The sequence below is a fragment of the Mus pahari genome, chromosome 11 (assembly GCF_900095145.1).
Source record: "Mus pahari chromosome 11, PAHARI_EIJ_v1.1, whole genome shotgun sequence".
NCBI classification, from domain to species: Eukaryota; Metazoa; Chordata; class Mammalia; order Rodentia; family Muridae; genus Mus; species Mus pahari.
The window spans coordinates 45,336,934-45,356,667 of NC_034600.1; the positions used below are offsets into that span (position 1 = coordinate 45,336,934).

General features: G+C 40.6%; 1 pseudogene; it reads right to left on the minus strand.

The window, feature by feature from the left end:
• Nucleotides 1-2,255: 2,255 nt before the first annotated feature.
• LOC110328884 overlaps nt 2,256-19,734 on the minus strand; it is a 48,584-nt pseudogene continuing 31,105 nt past the window's right edge.

Consider the following 19,734-nt stretch of genomic DNA (forward strand, 5'->3'; position numbering starts at 1 on the left):
ATCTGAATAGTACCTGTCTAATTGGGGAAATAACCCCTGCCCAAGGTGGATCTGCTTCTGCTTAAGGTGGAATAGCTCCCACTTTAGGTGGAACTGCTCCTGCTTAAGGTGGCATAGCTCCTGCCTACAGTGGCAAGAGCAGCTTCAAGTGAAGTGTCTCAGGAGGTGTCACGGAAGCTGATTGTTCTATAATCAAAGCCATACTTCATTTAGCCTTTTCTTAAATGGCCCTCCTTATGAGGGATCCTGAAATCAGACCACCCAGCAAGCACCTTAGCTGATACTTCCTGAATTAGACGGTTGCAATGAGTGCTACTCCCAGCTCATTCTTTTGAGAGAGACTCGGAAGCTGTGTCACCTTGATTATCTTGATTGAGGAGGGGAGCTGTCAAGAGTCTGTAACTCTTTAAGGTACTGTGAGCTGGAACAATGACAGGCTTCCTGTGGAGGGAGGTATCTGTGCTATTATTATTATTATTATTATTATTATTATTATTATTATTTTGTCAAATTGACACAAGCTAGGGCTATTGGAAATGAGGGACCCTCACTTGAGAAAATGCTTTCATTAAATTAGACTGTAGACAAGCTTGTAGGACATTTTAAAAATTGGAGATTGATATGGGAGGGAGGGCCCAGCTTATTGTGGGCGGTGCTGTCCTGGGGCTGGTGGTCCTGGGTTCTATAAGAAAGCAGGCTGAGTCAGACACAGGGGGAGCAATCCAGTAAGAAGCAGCCTCCATGCTTCAGCTCCTGCCTCCAGGATTCTGCCCTGTTCCTGCCCTCCCTGCTTTTGGTGACTTTTCATGGAACTGTGAGTGAAATGAGGCCTTTCCTCCCCAAGAGGCTTTTGCTCACTCTTTCATCACAAGAGTAACTCTAAGGCACAAGAGGAGCTCCTCAGGAAGCTGCCTCTTTGTTCCTGTGGGCGTAGGCTGACATTCTAGGTTAAGATGCGTTATGTCTCATTGTCTGGGGACACAGGTTTCCTCTTGACAGTTTATATCACTTTAGAGTGAGAGATAGAATTTCTAAATTTCCACTCTCCCTTCTTGTTAAGCACTACTTCATATCAATATTGTCAACTCTTTGTTCATTTGATGGCTAAATAGTGCTGTTTGCTGTTGCTTTGGTTTCTGGACCTGTTTTCTCTATTCAGTATTATGGAGATTAAAATGTAATTATTTTAAATTTTCTCTACTGATTTTTATTATGTTTTTACACATTTTAAGTGAAATACGATTACATCGCTCTTCCATTTCCCATTTTCCCTCCAGCCTCTATTTTAAAAATATCTATTAGAAGTTCACTTACCAGTGACTTTTCTATCTAAATTCCTGTCATTTTAAGCAAGTCCCTACAAGCAGTGCATCTTTGTTTCTTTCAGAGCTGGTTTTCTGGCTGCTTATTGAGGAGAGGCCCTGGCCTTTGCTTCTGTTTCTTTTCATGCTAGGAGATAAGGTGACATGAGGGATGTCACTGTCCCCGATGACACTGGTGCTGGCTTTGGACTCTGCAGTTACTGGGTTTGCTCTTATTTCCTCTTGTGTTGCACACACGCCCTTTGAAAAAGCATAACTCCACGAGTCTGCCTTTTCTGCTTTCTTGCTTTTGTTTTTCATCCGTTTTTAATTTTTCATGGTTTTAATATTAATGATAGGACTAGGCAGTGGTGGGTCCCAATTAAAAAAAAAACCACACCATGTGACAGGTCTCATGTGGTTTAATGGGGACAGAGGTAGCCTCTGGGAGAGAGAAGGAAGAAGTGAGAATGGGGGAAAAAAGAGACCGTGACCTTTTTTTTTTGTTTTTTAACAGATCAAAAAGTATATTTACTTAGAAAAGTAGATGCAACACCCCAAATGCAAAAACAGGTCAGACTGAGCTTGGATTTCCTCATAGCCTCCTCCTAACCCTAAGGAAGAAGTAATGCACCATCCATTCGCATGCCCAGGTTTCTGATCCAGGCTGGACAAACAAACTCAGAATAGTCCCAAGTCCATATGGGAAGCTATGGTAGAGAAACCTAAGAATTCTCAGAAATAGTTTTGAGCGGGGAAGCCTTTAATCCTACCTGGTTAGTGCTTTTCTGCGAGTTTCTCCGAATGAGCCCAAAACTCTTACAAAACACCTTCAAACACAAGTCATCGGCCTCGAGTCTGGAAAGTTCTATACAAGAACTATGTTAATGATGGTTAAAGACAATTGAGGACCAGATCCCCTTGTAACCCACAGTTGGAGCAAGTAGTCAAAGCCTAGGTGGTTTTCATCTTCTTGGTAGAGGGTCATTCAACTACATCTGGGACCCCTGTTGCCTTCGGTTTAACGAATTTTGTGTTCTGGGCACTCTCTTGGCCCCATGCAGAGCCAAGGAAGTGGTATCTTAATCTACAAGGTGGGTGTACTTGGTGCGTCCAGACCTTCCAAAATTCTTGACCTGCATGACTTTTGGACGAATGGTTTTGTCGAAATGGTCCTCAAGAGTAGGGGCACTAAAATCTCTCTTGTAGACATCTTCATCCTCATCCATGGGGAAGGCACCTCGGTGATACTACAGCTTTGTTGGTAATGACTTTGCCCTTTGTCCGAAGTTCAGCCTGCCTTTCCTCCTCAGTCAGGTTTCTCAAGCGTTCAATGTCCGCTTTCTCCTTTTCAAGCGCTTCTTGGTCTTCTCTGTTGCACTTGATTCTTTTGAGCTCTCGGACTTTTCACGCCTCGAACTCCTCCTCCTCATTTTCATCATCTGTATTGAGTGCATCCAGGGCGGCAAGGGACCGCTTGTTCTCCTCTAGCTCTTTCTTGGTCTCTTCTACAATTTTGGGTGTGTACTTGCATTGCTTCTTAGCCATATGCTTTGCTTCCTGTTCCGGCTCCTTCTGTTTCAGGGCTTCAGCTTTTCGTTCTTGAACTGTCACCTGATCCTTCTTCCGAATGAAGACAGGCTCCATTTCACCTTCGCTGTCTGTGTACTTACTCCTCAGACTCCACCTCAGAGTGTCCCGCATCTTCTACCTCCATGACTTTCATCTCTTCATTTTTTTCTCTCCTGTGCTCACTGACGCATCATGTCACGGTGCCGCTCTAACTTCTCCTACTACTTCAGGTTCCATCATTTTTCTGTGTCGAGCCAGTCTCTCCTCCACATCTTCACTAGTGCGGTTCTGTAAACGCCGAAGGGGGGGGGGGGGGGGTCACTGGATGAATCCTCCTCCTGTTCCTCAGGCCCTGCTTCTTGATCCTTAGCTTTCTTAATGAACTGAAATTCTTCATCCTCTTCAGCTGAGGACTTCACAGGGGCATAATCTGGTCTTTTTCTGGACACATAACGTTTTACCTTCACTTTTTCCATTCAGATCTCACCTTTCGCATTGCGAACTGGAACGAGACAGCCCCAGCCTTAGACTGAATGGGTGGTTGTTTCATGAGTGCGCTTGGGACAGTCGTGGTGACGGCAGAGACTCCATCAAATAAACTGAATCCCAACAATGAAGAGCAAGGAACAGAATACTGCTTCCCACCGAGCTTTGCCAGACACTGCTGCGTGACTGTTGGGTATTTCAGGTAATATCCCTGTTGGGTCCTGGGAGCCTCTTGCAGGTTTGCAACCCCATAGGAAGAACAACAGTATTAACCAACCAGACCCCCCCCCCCGTCCCCGCCCCCAGAGCTCCCAGGGACTAAATCACTGTGGTGTTTTGTATATGCTTAGCCCAGGAAGTGACACTATAAGTAGGCATGGCCTTGTTGGTGTAGTTGTGTTTCTGTGGGCATGGGCTTAAGACCCTCACCCTAGATGCTAGATGCCTGGAAGTCAGTCTTCCACTGGCAGCCTTCAGATGAAGATGTAGAGCTCTCACCTCTGCCTGGACCATGCCTGCCTGGATACTGCCATGCTCCCACCTTGATCATAATGGACTGTACCTCTGAACCTGTAAGGCAGCCCCAATTAAATGTCCTGGTAAGACTTGCCTTGGTCATGGTGTCTGTTCACGGCAGTAAAACCCTAAGACAACCACCAACCAAAGGACATACACGGAGGGACCCATGGCTCCAGCTGCATATGTAGCAGAGGATGGCCTTATCCGGCATCAGTGGGAGGGGAGGCCCTTGATCCTGGGAAGGCTTGATGTCCCAGTGTAGGGGAATGCTAGGGCAGTGAGGAGGGAGTGGGTGGGTGGGTAGGGGAGCACCCTCATAGAAGCAGGGGTGGGGTGGGAGAGGGAGTTTTTCCGAGGGAAAGCTGAGAAGGGGGATAACATTTGAAATGTAAAAGAATGAAACAACCAATAAAAAAATTTTAAAAAGAGACTAAATATTGCAGCTTAGCTGGAGTCTGGCAGAGGTCTTCTTGAAATCCCACATTCAATTGGAGTGGTGAAGAGGGCCCAGGGTATTCTTAGCATGGGAAGCTGCTGTCCACAGTAGATCGTTTCCCCCACCCCTCACAATTAAAGTGTCATGTTTAAGCAATAGGTAAGAATTAGGAAATAGGTTTCAGAGAGTTTTTTTTGTTTGTTTTTTTTTTTTTTTGTTTTGTTTTTTTTTTTTGAGACTGAAATAGATTTACTTTATCAAGTTAACTCACAAAAGTAAGTTCTACTGGTTTCAATGATTTACATTTTTCTAATACCTAGGGTCTTGTCTAGTAGATTGCTCTAGAGACTTGTAGGCATTCATCATTCGGTGTTTAAATAATGGATTCGGGATGTCATGGGATACCTAGAATGCAGAATAACTGCTAACCATGGTGTTTCATGATAAGATACAGAAGTCTCACAATGGAACAACTGTTCTCATAATTTGACCAACCCAAAGTTTAAACTTGGCTTGCATTTTAAAAGGCTTTTGCTTCTGTTTGAGCACAGTGCTTTCTTGTTTTAGCAATTATTTGGGAAGTCTGACTCATTTATATTAAATTTAGCCTTAACCTGTTTCGTTGCTACATCATTAAAGAAGCATTTGGAATTATGTAAGCCCTGATAAATTTTGAATCCTGTAATTTGAGGAGAAATACAACTAAGCTGTTCCTTAAACAGAAATGGGCTCTGTTCGTGTTCATAGGCAATTTACAAGATGCAGGAAATACTGTGCATTTATCTGCTTGCCTGGGTTTTGTCATGGGGTAAACTCAAGGTAACAGCTGTCAACGATAAGCAGCATTAATACTAGAAGATTAGCACCCAGTGTGATAGATGACACATGTGCGCATACTCACTGTTAGGCAAGTCGGTAAATTGTAAATTGGATACATGTGTCACAGTACTCAGCAACATTTGGCCTTTGGACAGTGGAAATCAATGGACCTGGATATTCATAAGCCAGGGTAAATGTGATGTGACTTCAAAAGGAAGAGGCAGTCTCCTCAATTTAAAAACTTAACTGATGGCTTTTGGAGAACCTATGACATGCCAACCACTGTGTTAGTCACTGAGGACACAGAGGAAAGTCTTTTCCATAAGAAATCCTTTTAACATAATATGTCGCTCCTACCAAATGGAAAACTGCCTCGTATTTTCTTCTCATAAGCACATTTTCTTGAAAGTATTTTATCATCACTAGATGATTCAGAATCAACAATGTACTGCATCCTGCTGACTTCATAGAGAAACCAAAGTATAGACCCAGGTGGATCTGCTCACCCATGGGGCACTTTAACAGCTGACATAGGATCAGTGCTCTGATGTTCTTGGTGCCCAGTAGCTATTGACTGCAGCAAAGGAGATGATCTGTGACTTTTCTTTCCTGTTTTCTACTTATTTTGGTTTTCACAGTCTTTCACCTACCTTGAGCCTCGAAAGGTTTATACCAAGAATGGGGAATCCAGTCAAAAGGATGTCATTAGTAAGTAAAGCTGAGTTTCCGTCACTAGATTTGTAGAATGATGAGATTAAGGTGTAACTCATAGGGTATTTTGAGAACAAAGCGCTATTATGTGTGTGCACAAATAGATATTACTTAGTGTAATATATTTTACTATATGTATGTTAACACTTAATGTCACTATTTATTGTATAGCTTTACTAAGCCTCTTTTTTGATACCATTTCCCAAGTTTCTAGCAATTATTCCTTGTCTCAGGGTTGTTATTGCTTCAGAGAGAAAATTATGACCGAGGCAACTCTTAGAAAGGAAAACCTTTAACTGAGGCTGGCTTACAGATTAGAATCTCGGTTCCTTATTGTCATGGCAGTAACTGTGGGGACACTCAGGCAGACCTGGTGCTGGAGAAGGAGCCAAGGATTCTACATCCGCATAGGAAGGCAGCAGGAAGAGAGAAAGAGAGACACTGGGCCTGGTCTGTGCATCTGAAATTTCAAAGCTCCCCTCCAGAGACACACCCTTCCTCCAACAAGGCCATGGCTCCTAAGAATGACACTTCCTAGCAACCAAGGATTCAAATATATGAGCCTATGGGGACCTTGGCTATTTAAACCACCACGCTCCTCTTACTTTTAGATGGATTGTGAATCAAATAGTGACTATTGGGATTGTTAAGTTTGGGGGAGGTGCTGGAGGTAGTGGTGATTTCTTACTACAGAATGTAGAGCTTACACTTTGGAGTCTAGTGGCCTGGGTACGAATCTGGGCTTTACAACTTGGGGCTTTATGCACATCTGAATTCTGAATAATCAACCTATGGCGGCTTTTCTAGGAAATAAAAAAAATATATAAACGATTTATTTTTCACTGTAAAGTAATAACATGTAGATTGACTTCTTGGAGACTTGCCATCTCTATCCCTTTGAAATGTAGTCCTCGTCTTGGGCAGGCTAGTGTTCTATGTGGCCAAAAGGGAACCTAACTGACCTCTGAGTCAAGAAGACTCAACCCACTCTTTCCTGGGGGATAAAGGAGCAGCTTGCAAGGGCTAAGCCCTCATTCTCAGCACCTCTGACTCAGTTCTGTCTTTTGGTTTTCCTCAGCTTTCTCACCTTAAGCTCTGCAGCTGCCCTACAGACAGATGACAACTCTGCAGCCCCTGCTTTGCTGAGACAAGAGACATGAGGGGGACCTCTCTGGTGATCTGTAAACAGAATGTGTTTTAAAGAAAACTTGAGTACCATTTGTAGGAAAAAAAAATTCTATATGACAGAAGGTAAGGGGGTGCATTCCCAAGTGGCATTTACCTTCTTAGCCATAGTTTTTGGCAACTGTCTTTTTATTTTAGAACAACTTTGCTGTTTTTGTTTCTTCTAAGAACTATTTTGTACAAGTAATTGTGTGCTTGTGTAAATAAATATATATAATTTTGCATTTTATCATTCCCATTAGGGAAGGTTTGTAAACTTTTTGTTAAACCTTTAAAACATTAAATCATGTCTTACAAATGCACTTTATAAAATGTTCACATGGCTGATAGTCCATGAAGTAATGTGGATAGCAGTTTATATAAAATAATAGTTGATTTAGCAAAGGGGAAAAATGCTGGATAAGAAACCTGTAGCATCTGGCTAAGCCTGCACAAGACTGATGTCACATTGTTACTTATTACATCAGGGAGAATTCAAAGGATGAGACTAGCATGCCCAAGCCTGAAGGATAAAGGTAATGATAGCCCTCCAGAGCTAGCACACTCTGGACCAACTGATAATGCCAACTTCTCTACCTTCCTGAACAAAATGGATTTGTGTATCCTGTATTATGCAAGTCTTTTCATGTGTCAGAGACACACTGAAGTGTCCCTAGCTTGAGGCCCTTCAAATCTTTTCTCACAGTAAGTAGGGCTTGGCAGTATATTTACAAGGATTGTGTAGGAAAATCGAGAAGTATTATATATGCTCCTATTTTAGAGAATTACGACATTCTTCTCTGCTTAAATCTTAGAATAATGCTTCAGGAAAATCTATCAGATGTAGTAACTGTCTCCTCCTCCTCCTCCCTTCAAGACAGTTTCTCTGTGTAAGCTTCGGCTGTCCTGGAATTCACTCTATAGATGAGGTTAGCATTAAACTGAGTGAATTTTCTACCTCTGCTTTCAGGGTACTGCAATTAAAGTTGTGCACCAGCAAACTTAGCTCAGACAACTCTTTATTTGCCAAGGTGTGTGTGTGTGTGTGTGTGTGTGTGTATCTGTCTGTTTGTCTGTTTAAGAAACAAAGACTTAGATGGTAGGAGTTTCCCTTTTAAAAACAAACAGAAGCCCAAAGGCCAACATGGAGTCATTTGAAGGTCTCCTGACTTGCTAGGATATAGGACCTCATGCCATATAAGTAGGTATTTTAAAAGAATAAATATTAGCCATTCTATTTAGTGTTGAGGGGTTTGTACATTGTAAACATTTTATGACATTTTTATATGTTGAATATCAAACAACTAGTATTCACCATTTAACATTTTATAATATCTAACAGATAAAGCTTGTAAAATATTCCATGTATTTTAAACGTCCCTCTGTGTTTAGATGAATGATTGTAATTTGAATTGATATGTCAAAGACTTAAAAAACTTAGGAGCAGAGAGTTTTGTAAGTAGAAGGTACTAATATCACAATAAGATCGGACTCTGAGATCCAAGCAATAGAAACCAGCAAGGCCTTCCCGACTCTGTTACCGTAAGAAGGCGTGGGGGAGGCGTGGGAAGAAGCACAGAACATGTCTTGGGAAAGTCCCACCAACTCGGGAGACCTAGTTATATGTTTTTGGTTCATTTTAAGACATGTTAGAAATGCAATCCATGCCAGAAACGTCATAAAATCGATTGCACATCAAGAGACACACATCTCCATATAAAAGCTAGGCAAGAGACCTGAAGAGAAGTGCCCAAGTTCATGTGACTGGCAGATGGTCACATGGTTACTAGGTTTCCTGCATCACGTCCCAACTCACCCTGCGTTGCTTTCCCATGAGTCAAATGGTTTTTAGTGTGGTCAGAGTCTTCTGGGTGGTAAGTCAAGTGTTTTGGTTTTTAAAAGCACACAGCTTCTAAACTAAGTAAAGGAGGTAATTAAAGTTATGAAGACAGCGTCTTTGTCCCAGCATGACTGCCAACAGTCGCTATGCTGTCTCAGCCTTAATTTGGAGAGACCGGTACTTAAAATGAGCAAGTCATGTAAGTTTAAGTTTACCTAAAATGTAATAGTCCCAGGAAATGTAGAATACATTTCAGAAGGACTCTTCTTCCCCCCCCCCCATCTCTTTTTTAAGCAGCATAATTTTAAACAGCTGGAAACCATTTGTTTTGTTGTAGTCTATCTACCCCACGTTCTTTTTCTTTGCCAACCCAGAATGGACATTTCCAAGAAGTCTGAACACATCATCCTGTTTGAATGTACAGGATGGCAGCTGCTGGGGGAACCAACCTGGATGGGCACCTTGGACCTTTTGTCTGCCTCCTGGTTTAGAGGCTTTACATTATAGTAAACACTGACTGGACATCTGGCTGCTTCCCAGGACACTGTTGTTTATGGCTTGTCCTTTAACTTAATAGTCTATTCTGCAGTTATTGAAGCAGTTGAACCTGATCAAGAGCTCAAGTGTGCCTCACCTCTCAGGTCCATGATGTACTGGAAGATCAAGGACCTGCAGACAGGAACAGCCCAGACACGGAAGACAGAGGGATGTTTATTGACTTGAAAACATGGTAAGCAAACTTTTGTCAAGTACAGGAAACGAACACCTGGCTGCATACCTCTGATGGTTTGTGTTTTATGCCATGGCATCCTGTATGAAGACAGACTTCCCTTCAGCAGAGATGTGAGAAACCGGACATGGGTTTCTGTGACTTCCCACCCTGCCTTTATCAGACTGAATCTGAAAAAAAAAAAAAAAACAACAGGAAGTTTTGCTGGACAGTTTGGTTGGCTGAGGCTAACTAGCAAGCAGCGACCTGCAAATGTCATAAAAGGAAGCCCTGGTCCTGGCCACTCCCTTGACTCTTTGGGTCCAGAGAAACACTAGGATAGTTACCGTTCTAAAGCAGAGCCTTAGCTCCCATCACTGTGTAATACAAGCACGTTGACACACTCCTGGGTACAGGTTGACGTACAAGTGAAACCTGTTCAGGTGTTTGTTGTTTCTTTCCTTCATGTTGTGCTTTCATGTGTAGGTTGATCTGAATAGAACAACCAGCCCTAAGCCATTTATCCCTCAATGCAACCAATCCCTACTGAATGCTTGGCAGTGCACCAGTCTCTCAAGACCATGAAAAAAATATTGTCACTGAGGGCAGTTAGATGAAACCATACCATGGTCTCTAAAATAGCCTTTCTCAACAGCCTCCCCCCCCCCGGGAGGAGTAAATTCTACCAAAAGGGATGGGATGGGTTGGACTGTCTTTACAATTCATTCTAGGAAATTTAGTAGAGGTGGTACTGTGTGGCATAGACAAGGTAACTTGACTCATCACACACAATGGATACCTTAGGTCATCAGTACTTAGCTGGCTGATAATGTATTTAAAAAAGGGAGAAAATCATTTTTTTTTTTAATTCTTAAATCCTTTCTTTTTACAACCTAGTCTTCATCTCCCTCCCAGTCTGCTCCCAACTGCTCCCCATTCCATACATCCTCCTTTTCCCCATCTCCAAGAAGATATTGTCCCCCAACCCCTACTTCCACCTCACCAGACCTCCCCACTCTCTGGGGTCTCAAGTCTCTTGAAGGTTAAGTGCATCTTCTCTCACTGAGCCCAGACCAGGGCAGTCCTCTGCTGTATATGTGTTGGGGGCCTCATATCAACTGGTGTATGCTGCCTGGTTGGTGGCTCAGTGTCTGAGAGATCTCAGGGGTCCGGGTCAGTTGAGACTGCTGGTCTTTCCATGCAGTCGACCCCCTCCTCAGCTTCTTCCAGCTTTTCTCCAATTTAACCACAGGGGTCCCTGGCTTCTATCCATTGGCTGGGTGCTAGTATCTGCATCTGACTCTTTCAGCTGCTTCTTGGGCCTCTCAGAGCCATGCTAGGTTCCTGTCTGAAAGCATACCACAGCATCAGTAACAGTGTCCGGCCCGGGAGCCTCCTCTTGAGCTGGATCCTAATTTGGGTCTGTCACTGGACCTCCTTTCTCTCAGTCTCTTCTCCATTTTTTGTCCCTTCAGTTCCTTCAGACAGGAACAATTCTGGATCAGAGCTTTTGACTATGGGATGGCAACCCTACCCCTCCACTTGATGTCCTGTCCCTCCACTGGAGGTGGACTCTGCACCCCTCCCCAATGTAGAACACTTCCCTCCCTTTGAGTCCTGAGAGTCTCTCTCACCTCCCAGGTCTCCTGTACCTTCTAGAGGGTTCCCCTACCTTCTACCTCCTGAAGTTGCTTATTTCTCTTTTTTCTGCTGGCCCTTAGGGCCATAGTCTAATCATAACATTGTCTGAAACCAGTGGAGGGGAAAAGTACAAGTTGGACATTCACAACAGGCATTGGTCCTGCCACCACCACCAGGCCACCTTGGGGAGAGAAAGGAGTGGTTAAAATGGGAGGGGGGGTCTCTTAATTAAAATAGCCCCCAACGCTAAGCAAGTGGGAAGAATTTCTTGAGGGAAGTTGTGGTTCAGAGATGGGATGCCATCAGATGGCAGGCTGCACTGAATTCCTATGGGAAGGAAGGGGGAAAACCAGCTAAGAGTTTAAAGGGCTGAAATCAAGGACCAGGCATTTGATAATGCATTTCCGAGTGCCTGGTGGATTAAAATTCTTTTTAGTGTTTTTGAGAGATGCAAATATAAATAAAAATTCATATTTCTCCATATTTATTTTACTTTACTCCGTATTTATTTTTAAAGCAGCATGTATCTGGGACTGGACCACATAGAACTGATTTAGGTCATTCTGCTGTCAGGTGTATGAGCTTGCAGGTGTCTGTGGTGGCCGTAGTTTGACTCTAGGGTACTGATCTTTCCATGAGAGTCTCCACCTCTTTTATTCCAGATCCTTCAGGATGGATCATCTGTGTATCTATTTTGTTGTTCCTTCAGTCTTACTGAAATGATTGTGTTACATGCAATTGTTTCTTTTTATTTTTTTAAGATTTATTTACATATTTTATGTATGGAGTACACTCTCACTCTCTTCAGACCCACCAGAAGTGGGCATCAGATCCCATTACAGATGGTTGTGAGCCACCTTGTGGTTGCTGAGAATTGAACTCAGGACCTCTGGAAGAGCAGTCAATGCTCTTAACTCCTGAGCCATCTCTCCAGCCCCCACAATTGTATTTTTTCCTCCAGCTCCACCATCTATTTCCTTGAAAGCCTGCCCTGTGCCCTAAGCATCACATGTATTTACCAGACAGTTCACCCACACTTCCATCTCAAAGAAACAGCAAGTTGGACATTTTTATTTATTAAAAATACAAATATCCTTTTTCAGATTTCATATAGGTTGATAAGGACCATTTAATGAATTATAAAAGATTATTGTAAAATTATGTGCATACATGTGTTTCTGCTTGTGAGTATATGCATATGTGTTTCTATGTGTGAATATGTGCTTGCATGTATTTCTGTGTGTATGTGCATGTCTGTATATCTGTGTATGGGGACACTGATGTGTGTGTTTTCTCTGAGTGAGTATGTGCATGTATATGTATGTGTGTATTGGATTGTACATGTGTGTGTTTTCTCTGAGTATGTGCATGTGTGTGTATGTGTGTATGGGATTGTGCATGTGTATGTTTTCTCTGAGTATGTGCACGTGTTTGTATCTCTGTATGAGGTTGTGCATGTGTGTGTTTCACTATGAGAGTATACATGTGAGTACAATTGCTCCAGTAGATTCAGGAAAAGTTTATGTCAACTTTATACAATTGCTTCCTGATGTCAGGAGCAGGTGGATTCTCCCTAACTGGTACTATAAAGCCAGCATGACCTTAACTCTAAAACCAGCAAAAGGTATCACAAGAAAAGAAACAGAGAAAAGAAAAGAAAAGAAAAGAAAAGAAAAGAAAAGAAAAGAAAAGAAAAGAAGCAGAGACCCTTATCTCTCAGGATATAGAGGAAGAATCCTTTTTCAAATATTAGAAGAATTGAATAAAAATAAAAATTCAGACACCAGAGTGAATGAGATTCACTCTATGTCTATATGACTGGTTCACTTTTCAAAAGCAATGTTTTGGATCAGTAAAGGCTGTCAGTAAAGGCACCTGCTGTTCAGCCTGATGTCCTGAGTTTGATTCCTTAGACCCAAGTGATATAAGAAGAGAACAAAATCCTAAAAGTGGACAACTGATCTTATGTAGATGCCATGACGTTTGTAGTCTCCCATAAAATAAATAAATGCATTTTAAAATCATTTCATTAAGCTCTTTACATAAATAAGCTACAGAAATAGAAACAAGTGATGATATCACCATAACACTGGGCAAAGTGGGATGAACACTTATTCATAGTAACAACCCCCAGTTAATTTGGGATATAGGCAACCATTCTCATCTTGATAGAGACTTTCAATAAAGAATATAGTTTTGATTATATATTATATATAATTTATATTATATATTTTATATAAATTTATTTTGTTATATATAAAATTATTATCTATAAATAATTTTATATACTATATAAATATATATACTACATATTATTATAATACTATATATAATTTTATACAGTATATATATATATATATATATATATATATATATATATATATATATTGACTGGTGGCCTACCTGTTCTTGTGTAAACCTATTTGAATGGGCCAAATAAAACCAGACACCAGTGATTGTTGAGGAAGGTGTGGCATCAAGGAAGTCTCATAAATTACATAAAATATATAATATATAATTATATACATATAATATTACATATATATATATATATATATATATATATATATATAAAACAAAGAAATTGTTGGGAAGATTCAAGACACAATCTCACTAAGCTCTGGGATACATCAAAGAGGTCCACACTCACAGATCCCTTTGAAAACAAAACTGAAAACCATAGATAACACAATCAAACAAGCAAAGAGAGAACAAGGTATGGATGGTGAAAGAAGGAGAGCTTGCCTGCTCTCTGATGGTACTGTGATGACACAGGCAGGAAATCCGGAAGGTCAACCCCAAGCCAAGTGATTAGAAATAAATACCTGGAACAAGACTGTAGGATGCATAGATAAAAGCTAACCACTTCACTCAGTCATGAGTAAGTACAAACGTAATAGCCTGTACAAGCGTGTCCTCTAGAGTTAAAAATGTAGGTTTAAATCTGACAACATATATTCAAGGCTTATAAAGATCTAGTTAAAAAAAAAAAAAAACAAATAAAAATTAAAGAATTGGAAAGAGACGCAAAAATACACTTAATATAAGGAGACTCATTAAGATGAGGAAAGTTTGTTGCCTCCCCCAGCCTTGAAGCAGCTGATTCAGACCTTGTTGCCACTAAGCACACGGAACCACCTGGGGTGGAACCTTCTGACTTACAAAGCAGGTTCTATTGTCTATGCCTGCCACCGCTTTCCTCCAAACCATTATCAATACCTGCTGAGACCCTTGAGACCTTCCGGAGACAGCGTCCTGCAGATCACCTTCAGCTGGCGAAGGGCATCAAGAATGGAGTGGTGGGGGATGGGCCTCCTCCCTCTATATAAGTTCAGAATCTTAGTAAACTTGGGGGCTTTGATCAGCTATGTTGTCTTAGCCTTCCTTCCTTGTTTGCCTGCTAATCTCTTTCAGCCCCAGCCCGCCTTTCAAGAGTACTTGGTTTGAGTGTGGCTGCGGGGCGGTCGCACTCAAAGTTTACATGAATGTCCAATAAAACTGGATAGTTACCATAATTGAAGAACAAAGTTGGGAAACTAATAAAGCTGATTCAAAGTTTACCAGAAAAATACAGTAATTAAGAGGGTGCCATGCTAATGGAAGAGAGCTACATCTATGGTACAGAGTAGAGAGCCCAGAAATCGATCTCTAATGATGCAGTTGAATGGTTCTGATCAACTTGCAGATACAAGAACATATGGAAAAGAGTCTTTCCTAGAGTTTTCACCTGAAAGGAAATTCAAAATGAACCATGGAATAAAAGCCAGACAAGAAGGTCGGAGGAAAGCTGCACAATTTTGACCCTGGTGATGACTTTTTAGATTTGGCATTGAAGACACACGCCACAGAATCACTCATGGAATTCACTATGATTACGCATTCACCATGGCTGACATATATGGAATGGCAGGTGATCATATGTGGAGCACAAATCTGCCAACTTGGCTTTCGTCTCCAAGCTCATGTTAAGGTAGAAAGAGAGAATTGACTCCATAAAATTGCCTCCACATTGCAAACTATGGTACATGACTTGTGTGTACCACTCCACACAAATTAAAAACTTTCTGTTTAGTCTAAGACAGTGTCAAGATAATGAAGGACAAATCGTAAGCTAAAAGAAATTATTTGCAAAATATATATTTTACAAGAATTACTGTCCAAAAAAATATAAAGAATATGTCTTGAAATTCAATAAAGAAGTTACCTGAGACATTGAGAAAGACTTTAAAACATAGCTCAACAAAGAAGGTATAAAGTATAAACATATTTTCTATTTCTTACTTCATAAGAAAAATGCAGATTAGGACAATAGTGCACACCCATTTGTGGTATCCAAGCTGAGCCAGTAAGGGAGTTCCTTGGGTGGACAGTTTACCTGTTCTGGATGGAGTGGTCTGAACTTGATCAGGGGAGAGCTGCCAGAGTTTGGACTGGGATGCAACAAAGGAGGTGGTGCTAGGGAGGGAAAGGATGGTGGCAGATTGGGTTTGTAGGAATCGAACCAAGGGAGTTCTGTGGGCTGGTGGCTTATCTGTTCTTGTGTACACCTCTTTCGATGGACAATGTAAAACTAGACTGCAATGACTGTTAAGGAGGGTCGGGAATCACAGGAAGTTTCAGGCATTGCTGATAGGAAAATGAAACCATTAATTGCTTTGGAAGCAGTGTCAATTTCTATGGAATTAAATGTACTGAACCATATGATTATGCCATTGAATGACTTGACAGTTACTCAAGTTGGAAATTTAACCTCCACATAAACAACTGTGTATTGAAATGGATAGCATCTTTCTTCTCCATTTTCTAGAACATGGAAACTGTTAAGATTCAATATTCCTTTTAGTTAGTGGACACATGGTTGATGGTGTATTGAGATGATAGCTGATTAATGTCACCCATTAGTACTAAGAAATGAGCTATCAAACCATGAATTGATTTGGAGGAAATGTAGTGACAATAGCCAATCATAAAGACTGTGCATATTGTGAGTCCAAAAAAAGCAATTTCATATCAAGTATCACATGATACTTGGGAAAATCTAAAACTATGCAGACTTTGAACACACAGGACTTTTAGGGCATTGAAACAGTTCTGTATGATACTATAGAGATGGATACATATAATTAATTCTATATTTGTCCATACTCATAAAATCCAAGAGCAAACCCTAATGTGCACTATGGTGTTTAGGAATAAACAATGTCTGATTGGATTTCCTTTGGTAATGAAATCACCATGGTTTGGTGGTAGTGATAATAGGGACCCAGGGTAACAGTTTTCAGAATGGAAACTGAAAGAGGATATTCTTGATGAAACACATTAATTTGAGACCTCAACCAACAGGAGAATACAACTCTGAAACCACAAAACCCAAATATCCCAACTGTAGAACAACACTTTAAAAACTATCAAATCGCAGACATTAAAGGATCATTATTTTGTTATTTCCTTCTTCCCACTTAGAAAAGGTATGTAGCCTTCAGTTATAGCAACAATGTGGCTCTCAATCTTATGGCTTTCATTACTGTGTGTCATATATACAAATAAAGCACGGATTGTTTTTAAATATGCTTTTTTAAAGAAGTTCCTTTGAACTTTGAAGTGGAAATTCTACTTTGAAGTTTACAATGTTCAAATCATCAGTTACAAAATACAAAGAGAGCAATTGCATAACCTGTATGAGAAAGCATTTCCAACCCTTGTCTCTTGCCATTCTTTTAGCTTTGCCTGAGGTCAATTAGCAATGCTTAAAAATCATTTTTGAGAAAGAGATTTGTATATGCTGATCTAAAGTTCAGCAATCCAATTCTGATAGTAAGTTATGCTATATTTATAATATGTTGTATGGCACTATGATTGTGGAGATGTGAAACAATCATCTACTCACCCAGATAAGGAACTGACAACAGGCCAAAGAATGAATACCATCAAAGTGAACTGAAGTCTAACCTGCTGAACCATTAGGTTTTTATTGGGCTATGGACAGAACATAGCCAAGGGGTCACTTACAGGAGCATAAATGGTAAAAACAGCTGCATCACCAAAATCCCATTCCAGAAGGAGTGACAGTTTATGAAATCTGGGAACATGGAGCACACAGTCCATCCTGCAGGCAGCTTTATAGGTTGACAGTTGTCCATTCTTGGGGGTCCAGATGACCTGAGCCTCTTCTAACCAGCTTGGTTTATATTTGTTTGTTATATGCTATCCAGGCTGTTGAGCTTGTCTGAGAGTGACTCTCAGCAGTTTTCCCTGCTTATATGTTCTCAAGGAGAGGGCTAGTGAACCTATCAGTTTCAGGGACTTCCTGCCTCTACATGGAGTTGCTTACTTCCTACCTTAATGAGCTTCCCTACAGAATAGAGTGTTTCATCCATACAATTGAACATCTTGTGGTTCACCTCATTATAAACATCCTGTGCTAGAATATCCTGTTGTTTAGCTTCCCTTTTGTTTCCTATGTATTATTATATATGTTTCCAGCCAAAATTGAAGGTTTTATTCTTGGAGGAAACTACTGTGCAGCCTAGCCATGCTCATTTATTGGGCATCCTTTTTACTTAGTAACACTTTCCTACAGTTATGTGTGGAGTGACAAGAACCAGGGCTGAGCATCTGAGGATCTTGACTGAAATTCAGACCCTATTACCTATTTGCTAAACAATCTTAAATAATTTCCCCAAAACTTTGTGTTTTTTAAATACAAAAGTGGAGTGAAAATAGCTCTTAATGTCTCCATCACTTTTTAGACTATAATAAAAGTTACAGGTAATCTACATAGAAAAATTCGTGGATGTAGACCAGTAAGATGCCTTAGTACATAATGTAATTGTCATGCAAGTCTACAGTCTTGAGTTTAACCAATCTGGTACCAAGAGAATAAGGAAAACATTGGCTTCTAAAAATTGTCCTCTATACTGCACATGTCTGTCTGTCCTTCCTGGCATGTACACATGTACACACACACACACACACACACACACACAAACACAAACACACACACACATTCATATTCCACACATACATTCAGGCACATACACACACACTACTAAAAATAAGTAAATTCTAAAATTAAAGGTAATGATTATTATATTAAGTTCTTCACACCTTTGATGATGACTCTAGATAGTGTAAAGTACACATGGACCAAAGAGCAGGAAACAGTGAGCATAAAACATTTAACTTTACACTCCCACTTGTTCGGGTTTGAAAAATGATCACCACAGAATTATGCATATGTATTTACAAATTCTCCAACCTTTCAGTTCAGTTTCTTCAAATTTTTTCAACTGAGCTTCCTCTTGATACCAAACCTTTAATCTGGCTTGCTATTTTCTTTATTCGTGTGTGTGTGTGTGTGTGTGTGTGTGTGTGTGTGTGTGTGTGTATGCATGCTAAATGGATAGGGCCCATGAGGACATTAGATCCTCTTGAAATGGATTTATACAAACAGTTATCAGCTGCCTACCAGAAACTAGACTTGGTTCTTCTAGAAGAAAACTGGCTTCTTCTATAGCAGTGGTTCTCAACAAGTAAGTTCAAGACTCCTTTGGAGATCAAATGACCCTTTCACAGGAGTAGACTAAGACCATCAGAAAACACACATATTTGTATCATGATTCATAACAGTAGTAAAATTATAATTATGAAGTAGCAACAAATATAATTTTACGGTTGGAGGTCACTCCAATATGAGGAACTGTATCAGAGGGTCGCAACATTAGAACCACTGTTCTACAGCAATTTTGGATCTAGAGTATGGTTACCAGCCAGCCACATGATGGTTTCTGTATCATGTGTGATCCTAGAACATCTCTATGTTACATGCAGAAAGTATGACAGTCCATGTTTGTCATAAGGTTTGAAACACAACCAAATAACAACTGACAAGAGAATTTATGTGATTACACTCTCCTCTGAGGTGATTTTGCTGTACAGATATAGAAACATCTAAGTACACCATGACCTTAAAGAGGCCAAAAATTCAAATTGTTTATGACCAGATTTTGGGGCAAAGCCTAGGTTGTGTCATGTTTATAGTTTTGATTCATAACATGTGGATCACAATTCAAATTTTTGCACTTGTGGATGAAACAAATTAGTAGGTAGTGGTCAGGGTAAAGAAATCTAATAACTTTGCCACATAAGGTGCGGTTACAAGTGGTAGGAATGTCCCATGAGAAGAAGAGAGCCATACACTGTGGAGTATCTTCACGTAAACCATGAACAGGGAGGCTAGCCCACTCTGAGTTCTTGAGATCAGAAGCAGCCAGTGGGTAGATTTAGAGCTGTGGAAAGGGGTGCTTTTAATATTATGTACTGTGTATGTATAAGATGGAGTGCTTTGTAGGGATGTACCGGGTGACAACTGAAGCTGCAGGTTGGACTCAAGAAGGAGGGAAGGAAGGAGGAGATGATGGAAGAGGTCCAAGTTAGGGTTGGGGTTGCATGTGTTGAGAATAATGACAAGGAGAAAGGGGATCAGATAAAATTTATATATATATATATATATATATATATATATATATATATATAT